Source organism: Astatotilapia calliptera, chromosome 9, assembly GCF_964374335.1.
Source record: "Astatotilapia calliptera chromosome 9, fAstCal68.1, whole genome shotgun sequence".
In the NCBI taxonomy this organism is placed as follows: Eukaryota; Metazoa; Chordata; class Actinopteri; order Cichliformes; family Cichlidae; genus Astatotilapia; species Astatotilapia calliptera.
In genome coordinates, this window is record NC_137430.1 from 2,991,243 (window position 1) to 3,001,758 (window position 10,516).

At 37.4% G+C, this 10,516-nt stretch overlaps 1 long non-coding RNA gene across 1 annotated transcript; it reads right to left on the reverse strand.

Annotated features, from left to right (window-relative positions):
* Positions 1 to 1,323: 1,323 nt before the first annotated feature.
* LOC145431018 (uncharacterized) lies at positions 1,324 to 5,055 on the reverse strand. Its single transcript, XR_013911393.1, has 3 exons — positions 4,033 to 5,055; positions 3,184 to 3,209; positions 1,324 to 1,937 (listed from the first exon to the last, which is right to left on the reverse strand). It is a non-coding gene; the product is annotated as an uncharacterized LOC145431018 (long non-coding RNA).
* Between the last annotated feature and the right edge of the window lie 5,461 nt (positions 5,056 to 10,516).

Genomic DNA, 10,516 nt, shown 5'->3' on the forward strand with positions numbered 1-10,516 from the left:
AGCATAGCAAATGTCTGAAGCCAAACACTGTAGTCCCTGTTCAAGGCTCGGAAGATGATCTGTACCGTCAAATGTGCCATAAAGAGCAAACTGAGACATGTCGACTTGATACTCGTGTCTGCGGCTGATGATCACAGTGGGAAGTTCATCACAGGCTAGAAACACGCTGTTCACAAACCTCTTTCTGGCATCTGAATACACGGCATGGCCTTTGTCCAACACACGGTTAAGATCTGCTCTGGTAATGAATTCATCCTCGTGTAAGAATGACAGGAAAACCAAACTGTTCGCCATGCATTGCTGATTCCGGTACTTTCCATACTTAGCATTGGCCTGGCTTCGGGATGCACAGATGCTACTCACTTGTGGACGACTTTCACTGTTTGTAACCTGTACATGAGACGGTCCTGGAGCTTCTCCATCATGCTGCGTTTGCACAGTTAGCTGGGGTTCAGTTTGGATTACCTGCTGTACTTTAGCATTTGGCACCAATGATGAGCAAACACCTCTCTTTACCACATCTGCATAAGACACTGCGGCTGTCTGAACGCTGAGCTGCACTTCTGGACTGGGAATACTTGTAACAGACACCTTTACCTGCTCACCGGTCTGAGAAAGATTTACCTGTTCCTTCTGCTTTTGCCATCTAAGCTTCTGGGACTGTGACCTTTGACCTTTCCTTGGCATTTTGTGCAAGTACAAACTGGACCTTATATGTATTTATACACAAATGTATACAAAAATCAACCTGTAAACACTGAAAAACTCCTCAAGTTTCTATTAAATGGATAAATGTAAAACTATACAAATGGTAAAGTGTTCTTATAACTGTTTAATTGATGTAAAAGGCTGACTTAAATACAAACTCAATATAAAAGTTATGGAAAGATCTTTAAAAAGTTTTATTGTAGCTTTTTCAAAAACTGTATATTATACTTTTTTTTTTTTTTAACCAGACTGGTTAATGAATAGGTCTATACTTCTGTGAAGTAATATGCAGAATAAATCTCAACAATCAATCAACAGGCTATAATAAAACTCTTAGTTTTAAAGTAGACTTTGTGTAAATCTTTCAGATATCTAAAATCTAAAGCAAATATAAGGAGCTGTGGTGGTGTAGTGATCAGATGACAGGCGATGAGGATTCTTCAGCTGGATGTTCTGCAGCAGTCAGGAAACAGGAAGTCTGGGTTCTCAGGGCAGCCTCTAGATGACAATTGTAACTGAATACTTACACTGAGTGACAAAAAAAGGGTTTGTCCTTAAATAATAATAGTTTAAACTTGTAGTCAAATGTTATAGCCAGTGAAACAGACTTGAAAAATGTATTTGAATCTAATTTAATATTTATCTAAATAGAGCAGTCTGAATGTATATATTACAAAATAACCAGATTGTCTTATTACAAATAAACCTTTAAGAGGTGTATATTTTATATAATTTCTCAAAGTAATTGCACCTGTAAGCCAAACAGCCAATCAATGTTTATTCCAAAGTGTAATGCAAAATTAAAATGACAAATTTAGGGCTGTGTAAATAGTTTCTACAGTGACTTCTACTGTACTGTATATTCAACTTCTTACTTGTAATTTCCAGTAAAATGAGTGGATATGAGAGAGTTTAACGACAGGAAAGAAGGAGCAGTGAGAGCAGAGATCTCTCAGATTTCTGAAAACAGATCGTCGAAGTTGCGGTAACTTCAATTTCCAAAAACTTGGTTTGTTGTCAACCTTGGTTTGTTGTCAAACTTGGTTTCTTGTCAAACTAGGGCTTATGCTTGTCAAAATTAGATAGAGTACATGGCGGAGAAATGATAGAAGATAGAATGGCTTGTCAAAAAAGATGGAGCAGGGAGAGGGAGAGTGATAGGACAGACTGAATTTGCTTGTTAATGGCTTGTTAATGATAGAGGGAGAGGGTTTTCTGCAGCAGGTCACCTGTAAGACAGAAAGAAAGTGGAATTAGACACACTTCCAATAAACCTGGCTTTACCCTATTTTTCAGACTATAAGGCACATTTAAAAGCCTTTAATTTTCTCAAAAATAGACAGTGCACCTTATGTATGGTTGTGCTTACTGATTTCAAACCAATTCTATGTGGTACACGGCACTCTGTCAAATGTTTTAGTATGACTTTGGTAAGCTACAAAGCAGCACCACTTGATGTATCGTCGGAGCATGGCTACCATAGTCAGCACCCTCGTAGAGTAATTCGTACTGTGCTTCAACATAATATGGTGTGTGTGTATAAGGGCCTGGCACCTGTTGAGAGCCATGCTTATGTAGCAGATTTCAAACTGATCAATCCACATTCATCAGTCCATAAATCCTGAAAAGTAAGCGTATTGTTCTGTATTTTATGTCTTACAACTGAACAATTTTGAGAGTTATTGTAAATGAGTTGAATAAAGTTTGACTTATCTGTTTTGTTTGGCTTAATGTGCCTTAGAATTTAGTGCGCCTTACAGTCCGAAAAATACAGAACATATATATCATTACACACTGAAGAGTTGTACAGTACATTATTAGATTCAACTGAATAAAAATGTTTATCATATGGTGGTGGAACATTTCTAAGGACATTTTCGCATTCTATTAACACAATAAAAACAAACAGAGTCTGTAAACCAAGATATGGTGCTATAGTAACTTACTATAAACATTATATGGTCAAGCTAAACCCACACAATGAAGTCAGAGCAGACAGTTTCAGACCACCTGCTTTAAACACTTCACATGCACTCAACTCACATGATCCTAAATGCCCAAAGGTCTCAAATTCCCGTTTCTGTGTGTACTTACCTGGTACAACAGTATATCATAATGTCTGGGGAGCAGTTAACATAAAAGTAAAAAATAATTTACTCAGTATGACTTTTGGCAAAATGAAAAATTTGGAGACAGATGACTCCTAAACAGCAGTTTCTACATTTTTCAGTCAAATTTGGGGCATGTTTAATACACACTCCACTAAATCTACAATAAACTTAGCATGGCCGATATTAGGGCCTAATTAAAAATGTACTATGATGATAAGAGAGATCTGTAAGTCTGGAAATGTTTACATAGACTTTTCTATGATCTGATTATTCCCAAGAGCTGTGCTGACTCACTGCACTAAACTGAATCTCCTATAATGAGAAACATTTCCCAGAACTGCACCTCAGACAAACCTTTACTTACCAGACTGAGACGATCAGATCAGCAGTCTAGAGAAAGGAAACAATTCATCAGATCACTGTTTGATGATTCAGACTGTTGAGCCTCTTCACACACAATCCAATTTACTGTGACATAAATTAACTAGTAAATTTATTTAAGGCTTTATGAGCTTACTGTAGTCTAAAGAGGAGATAAATGAACTGCAGCGTCTCACATGGCTATAGCAAGTGTAATAAAAGCATTCTTTACTACAGAAATACAAAGAATAGCCACCAATATTTGTTGGCACAAGTGCAGGATATACCAAATATTTCCTACACAGAAGCTTTGTGGCTCCAACATTTTCTACAACAGGTCAGTACTAGTAAAGTGTGAAAACCAAAACTTTTAAAAATGTTAGATACAAAGTAATTATATAAATCAGAAGCAACAGAAAACCTCATCATGTCTGATATGAATATGTAAATCTTAAAATAAATATTGACATGTTACAATAGCAGAGGTGCACCATGTTTTGTAATTAAAATTAAATGTCTTAAATTTTTACACTAAAAAGTCCTCTCATTGTACCCGTTGCTAGGAATATTTATGTATTTTGCAGTGTACCTTTTTGGCAACTTTTCTATTTAATTTTAAAACACATTATATTCACCAAATAAGTGATAAACTAATTAGACACACTGGCTGTAATGTACCTAACAATGTCCACTCACACCTCTGGTTCTCTTAGTTTTTCATTATGACTTTGTGTTTTTGCCAATCAGTAAATGGAAACATATCACAAAAAGTCAGACTACTGTATGTAAGTTGCCAAATGTGCTACGCAATGCCAGGTTCATACTGCTTCAGTTACAATCACTGTTTACTTACCAGCAAAGGCAAAACCAAAGATCTCTTTCACTCTGTGTAACAAAAGACAAAGCACAAAAACACAGAATAAGACAACTCAAATCAGCATCACAGTCAATACTGCATCACTCTGTGTAGTACAAAAGATTCAGTACACTTCTTTGTTTACCACAGCAACAAACAACTCACCTCTTTTTTCTACACCTTATTAAAGATTACATCTTCATTAAGGTAAAATGTGCTTTCATCCATTTGTAATAAGCCACACACGTTTCTCAGTTATGTGATAGCTCTATTAGTTTGGTGCTATTAGATAACACAGTAGATTTAATAAGCAATGATTTACTACACCTAGCTCTGCACACTTTATCAAATTCTGACATCACAATTTCAAAGCATGAACAATCATAAATGAAAGCTTGGATGATATTTTTGTAGGCTTCAACATCTGAGTTCGTCTGCATTCAAATTCTGCTTCCTAAAAATATTATCACCTGCACACAGTATCATTTAATATGCTGTTGTTTTAAATATCTACATATCATATTTATAATATTAATGGTGCACTGCTGCATTTTATTTATTTGAAGGTGGACGTTTTTTATATTTCGTTAGTTTTTCACAAAGTGAGAAGTTAAACAGAACTGCAGGTGAAGGTTTTATTTAAAAAAAAAAAAACAACCTGCACAAACAAGTGTTTGTTAAACAGTTCTTAAAATTTAACTAAAAAACTAAAATTACCTAATTAAAAAAAACTTCTTGTTAAGAGATGTTATTATTCTTATATTATGTGTTTCATCCTCACTCTCTCTCTCCCTTCTGTTAATTAACCCACAGCACAAAAACACACCGGTACAGGCACGTGACTCTTCTTCTCCCGGCTTTCAGTCAGAAGCTGTGTCCCAAAATGTCGGCTGCATCCTCCGGAGGCCGCATTTGAAGGCCGATTATGTCACAGCCAGTCGACGAAGGCTGTCTCAAATGCGGCCGACAAATGAGTCCTTCATTTCATAAACTTTTAACATATTTTTAGGCGAGAAAGTAGCGGTGTAAATTGCAAGTATCTGCTTGGTTTATCAAGACATCGCATATTTGCAAAAGTGTGCCGACGTTTTCAGAGACGTCTGTCACCCACCGAGCCGGTGGGTGACAGATGGCAAGCCGGGAGGGGGGTTCAGACCCCCGCTCTTTCGCTACTCAGGTTAAACATGATATACAAGTCACTCTGATAACTTAAAAATGTAATTGTTTGCCTTTTTCTGTGTTTTATTTGTTCTGGAGTAAATCGGTTTGGCTGAGATCAAAGTTATTAGATTATTAGATTAAATAAAGCTTTATTAATCCATCTGGTGGGTTCCTCCGGGATTTTCACATAGCTCAATAAACGTTAAACGGTCGAGAATTTACGCCAGTGTCCTGTTATATTTTAAATAGCAAGGAGCAGACGGCCGAGTTTATTAAACTCCAGCGAGACAGCGGTGACGCAAATCTGAAGGCTAGACCGTCCAGTTTCACAGCCTTCTCGGTCCACGTAGACCGCGAAGGCTGGGTCCTCCGAAAGATGCAGCCGACGTTTTGGGACACAGCTAATGGCGGTAAAATGGCTCCTTTGAAGTTGCCGACCCTGCTGCTTCAGCAGCTAATCAGTGGTTCTAAAATGACGGCTCATTACCTTACAACCGAAAGAATGAGGCCGTTTTAACTGACTGATTTGTGAAGAGAACTAACTTCAGCTTCCCTAACAGACTCAGAAACACTAACACACCGAATGAACCAAATACAACACAATAACTGTAATAAACAATCAAATGAACCATATTAATTTCACACTGGGCCTATAGCAGCTAGGCTAGGCGTTAGCACTTAGGGCTAGCATACCAAACACTCCTTTTAAATAGTAAAATTACAACGTTTCACTAAAAAAGCAGCCATTGTGTTACTTTAACATGACTTATACTTCGACTGGCTTCATAAGTCACTAACAACAACTGGGTAAATCCCTCATACAGCTTATAGACATTTCATTTCAGAAAAGAGAGACAGAGAAGCAGCGCTTACCGGTGGGGATCGAGCTGAGAGTGGACGGAGATTCAGGAGTCAGGCAGAGACGTTAAAAAAAGAGGCATTCACGGGTAGTGGGAAACTCTGCAATTACACAAAATTGGCATGGAAAACGTGAAAAATATATGTAAATTTAAATATTATTATACTAGATTTTTTTGCAACAAAAAGCAACTAGCAGAAATTTAATTCTATAAGTTTAATAAATGTTTAAAACAGGATTCTTTGAATTTGAAATAATGGTTAAAAGACATAAATAAACACAAGGTCATTATGTTAAAATGTACTTTATTATGATAGATTTATTTAACTGACTGCAGTAATAAGAACAGTCTTCTGCTGAACACCAACACCAAGGAGCTGGTGTTGGTGATCGCCTAAGCATCCTCACAGTAGGAGCTGCAGAGGTTCATCTCACTCCACTGCAGGACTCAAGAGGTTCAGGAGGTCCCTTAACCCCACTGCTATGAGACTTTTTAACAGGGACTCCTGATATGTTCATTGCACATTTGTTTCTTTTATTCTACTACATATTGGTTGTAATCATGAATTCTGAAATGCTTTAAAGCTGAAGCTGTCTGCTAAAACTAGCTGAAAAAGCTGAAAAGTTGCAGAAATTGTAAAAACTTTGCAGAAGCAAAGGAACTTTGCTAAAATGTAATAACTTCGCAGAACTGCAATATCTTAGAGGAAACATAATACTTGGCAGAAATACAATAGCAGAACTTAGCAGAAATATTGTAACTTACCAGAAACATGATAACTTCTCAAAAATACAAGAATTTAGGAGAAATAGTATAAGATAACAGAAGCTGGTAAAATCATAAAAGTTTGCAGAATTGTAATAAATGATGAATATGAATTACTGGTCTGTGACAGTGTATTAATTTGTAGGGAAAAAAAAAATGTTGACCAAGGTGGAATCGAACCCACGACCTTTGGTTTGCAGACCCGTGTCATTACCAACTGCGCCACTTGGAAAGAGAGGAGCCACTTTGAAAAACAGGGTGATGAGGAGTCAGATTTAGATCGCGGTGAGAGGCGGAAAACCCCATTTTTTGCAGTTACAAAACGTTGTGTAACTCAAACACTAGGTGGACTAGAAGCATAATTCTTCTACTGGCTGAATCAGTGGACTTTGGTGTACTTTGACTGCGATTTTCATTGCTCTTTGTACAACCGTCACTGAGATATGACGAGAGAGGAAACGGAAGACCTCAGATATGATTGGCTGACTGGGAAGCCGTGCAGGCCCTGATATGTGATATGTGTCTGAGTCCGCACAGAGGATTGGCTGCCTGGCAGAAATATATAGAAATGAGGTCATCCCATTGAAAGCCTTTCTCTCTCTCTCTCTCTCTGTCACACACACACACACACACACACACACACACACACACACACACACACACACACACACACACACACACACACAGGGAGAGAGAAGTAAGTTTCTAGGTCAGCCTGGGAGCTGCTGAATTTGAATCCACCAATCAGAGAGCCTGTGCACTTTTTCCCGCCAAAACAGGTGCTTCTGTTTACACACGCAGCACAGAGACACACAGGATTTTTGCAGTCTATTTCTCATAGTGACGACTCCCCTCAAACAAATGACCATAATTTCCTAACCGTAGGGGCTAGAAGGGTCATTCTTACACCGTTTTGTTCAGAAGAGATGGGGGAATCTTCAAGTGTTGACAATTTATCATTAAAATATGATTTTTTAGAGATATATGACATGGATGACTTGTTGACTTAGAAGCCACGAATTCCCCAATATGCAAATTTGAATGCCTGGAGCCCACATACATGATTGGCTGGCTGGGAAGCTGTGCAGGCCCTGATTTGTGGATTTGAATTCCTCAGCCCTCAGATATGATTGGCTGGCTTAGAAGCCACGAAGGCCCCAATATGCAAATTTGAATGCCTCAGGACACATATATGATTGGCTGGGAAACCGTGCAGGCCCTGATTTGAAAATTTGAATGTCTAAGTCCTCACAGAGGATTGGCTGCCTGGGGACCTGGCAGAAATATATAGAAATACTATGATTAAGCATAAATACTACATTTAGTAGAAATACTATGTTTTAGCACAAATACTATAAAAAGCAGAAATACTATATTAGGCACAAATCCTATAATTTAGCAGAAATACTATATTAAGCACAAATTCTATAAAAAGCAGAAATACTATATTAAGCACAAATTCTATAAAAAGCAGAAATACTATATTAAGCACAAATCCTATTAAAAGCAGAAATACTATATTAAGCACAAATCTTATGAAATAGCAGAAACAGTATGATTTAGCACAATAGTAATAAGTTAAACAGAAAAATTGGAAAAGCAAAATGGACAGCTGAAAAAATGCTGAACATGCTGAGGGTCCCTCAAATATACTTGTTAAATGAAAAAATCAGCAAAAAAAATGCACAGGGAGAGAAAAGTAAGTTTCTAGGTCAGCCTGGGAGCTGCTAAATTTGAATCCACCAATCAGAGAGCCTGTGTACTTTTTCCCGCCAAAACAGGTGCATCTTTTTACACACGCAGCAGAGAGAGGCACAGGATTATTGCAGCCTATTTCTCATAGTGAGGACTCCCCTCAAACAAATGACCATAATTTCCAAACCGTAGGGGCTAGAGCGGTCATTCTTACACCATTTTGTTCAGAAGAGATGGGGGAATCTTCCAGTGTTAACAATTTATCATTAAAATGTGAATTTTTAGAGATATACGACATGGATGACTTGTTGACTTAGAAGCCACGAATTCCCCCAATATGCAAATTTGAATGCCTGAGGCCACATATATGATTGGCTGCCTGGGAAGCCGTGCAGGCCCTGATTTGTGGATTTGAATTCCTCAGCCCTCAGATATAATTGGCTGGCTTAGAAGCCATGAAGGCCCCAATATGCAAATTTGAATGCCTCAGGACACATATATGATTGGCTGGGAAACCATGCAGGCCCTGATTTGAAAATTTGAATGTCTAAGTCCTCACAGAGGATTGGCTGCCTGGGGACCTGGCAGAAATATATAGAAATACTATGATTAAGCATAAATACTACATTTAGTAGAAATACTATGTTTTAGCACAAATACTATAAAAAGCAGAAATACTATAATTTAGCAGAAATACTATATTAAGCACAAATCCTATAATAAGCAGAAATACTATATTAGGCACAAATCCTATAAAAAGCAGAAATAGTATGATTAAGCATAAATACTACATTTAGTAGAAATACTATGTTTTAGCACAAATAGTATAAAAAGCAGAAATATTATAATTTAGCACAAATAGTATAAAAAGCAGAAATATTATAATTTAGCACAAATAGTATAAAAAGCAGAAATACTACATTTAGTAGAAATACTATGTTTTAGCACAAATACTATAAAAAGCAGAAATACTATAATTTAGTAGAAATACTATATTAAGCACAAATCCTATAAAAAGCAGAAATACTATATTAGGCACAAATCCTATAAAAAGCAGAAATACTATATTAGGCACAAATCCTATAAAAAGCAGAAATACTATGTTAGGCACAAATCCTATGAAAAGCAGAAATAGTATGATTTAGCAGAATAGTAATAACTTACAAAATTACAAATATGGAGGCATATTGGAACACAAATGCACAGAGGGACACACAAACACAGGCTCTAATCCAGTCAACCAGTCTAACTATATTCAATTTAAATCCTACAATGACATGCTGCCAAATAAGGGCAGGGTCCTCTCTCTCCCACTAAACACACACACACACACACACACACACACACACACACACACACACACACACACACACACACACACACACACACACACACACAGAGGGAGAGAGCTGCCGAATTTAAATCCACCAATCAGAGTGGCTGTTTACGTTTTCCCGCCAAAACAGGTGCATCTTTTTACACACGCAGGACAGAGAGGCACAGGATTATTGCAGCCTATTTCTCATAGTGAGGACTCCCCTCAAACAAATGACCATAATTTCCTAACCGTAGGGGCTAGAGCGGTCATTCTTACACCGTTTTGTTCAGAAGAGATGGGGGAATCTTCCAGTGTTAACAATTTATCATTAAAATATGAATTATTAAAGATATTAGACTTCTAATGCACCATAACTGAGCAGAGCGAAGCAAAAACTGCCTTGACTTGCCCTCAAACAACGCTTTCTAACTCTAAATCTATTTGGAGTATCGATATCATTCTTTCACCGTAAGAGACAGCAGGCTTTGGTGAACAGTCATAGAAATTTTCAGGTCTCTGTGGAAATCCAACAAAAAGTTATGACGAGAGAAAAAAGTGGTTCATTTCCACAGTTTGAAATCTGAAGAAATCTGAGCGAAGGACGAATTTCCTACCCTCAAACAAGTCCAACTCATTTCAGAACGGTAATAGGTGAGAAAGAAATTCTTGAATTGTGAGCGTC